Raw genomic sequence first — 897 nt, forward strand, 5'->3', positions numbered from 1 at the left:
GCCCGCTCCCGGTCCCGATCCCGATCCCGCTCCCGCTCCCGCTCCGGGCCCGTCCCGGGGCTCCTCCGCCTCCTCCTCAGGGAAGGCCCGGCCGGAGCGGGCACTGCGCACGCGCGGAGGGAGGCGCCTCATGACGTCACGGCGCGAGCAGGGAGCTGGGCATGCGCAGAACTGCACGGAGGCTGCGGGTGGATGAACTGCGCGTGCGCGGAGCGGCCATGATGGCGTACGGAAATGGAACTGCGTATGTGTAGGAGGCCATGACACCGTACGGCAAAGAGAGCTGCGCATGCGCGGGACGGCCATGACAGCGCACGGCAAAGGGCGCTGCGCATACAAGGGGCGGCCATGACACCGTACGGCAAAGGGAGCTGCGCATGCGCAGTGCACTGGCGATGTCTCCTTTTCCTTTTTTTTCCCTTTTCTTTCCTTTTTTCTCCTCCCCTTCTGCCTGTACTGCCTCCCCTTTTCCCCTTTCATTTTCCCTTCCCTCTCCCCCTTTCCTTTCCCCTTTTCCCCGCCCTTTTCCCCCTTTTCTCTCCCCTATTTCCGTCCTCTCTTTCCCCTTTCCCCTTTATTCCTCTCTCCTCTTTCCCCCCTCCATTTCCCCCTCTTTCCTCCCCTTTCTCTCCTCTCATTTCCTTTTCTCTTTCCCCTTCTCCCTTTCCCTTCCCCACTTTTCCCTCTTTTTATCCCAAAACTCCAGGAAAAGCAGCACCTGGGCACCGATTCCGGGGGATTCCTCAGGGAATGGAGGCGTCGGGAACCGCAAAACTTCCCAACCTTTTCCTTCCCTCCGCCCAGGGCTTTGCTCGCCTTTCCCAAGGAGGGAAGGGAGTTGGGATTTCTTTTCCAAACACTCCGAGCTGAACATCCGCGGCTTGGCAGAGAAGCGCC

The 897-nt window shown here is 60.5% G+C and overlaps 1 protein-coding gene across 1 annotated transcript in view; it reads right to left on the reverse strand.

The window, feature by feature from the left end:
- Window positions 1-96, reverse strand: part of CCDC25 (coiled-coil domain containing 25) — a gene marked incomplete at its 3' end in the record, with an annotated part of 14,200 nt that extends 14,104 nt beyond the window's left edge. The window contains exon 1 of the mRNA XM_017734820.1: window positions 16-96. The remainder of the gene's footprint in view (window positions 1-15) is intronic.
- Window positions 97-897: the final 801 nt, after the last annotated feature.

This window comes from Corvus brachyrhynchos, unplaced genomic scaffold, assembly GCF_000691975.1.
Source record: "Corvus brachyrhynchos isolate BGI_N302 unplaced genomic scaffold, ASM69197v1 scaffold420, whole genome shotgun sequence".
Taxonomy (NCBI): domain Eukaryota; kingdom Metazoa; phylum Chordata; class Aves; order Passeriformes; family Corvidae; genus Corvus; species Corvus brachyrhynchos.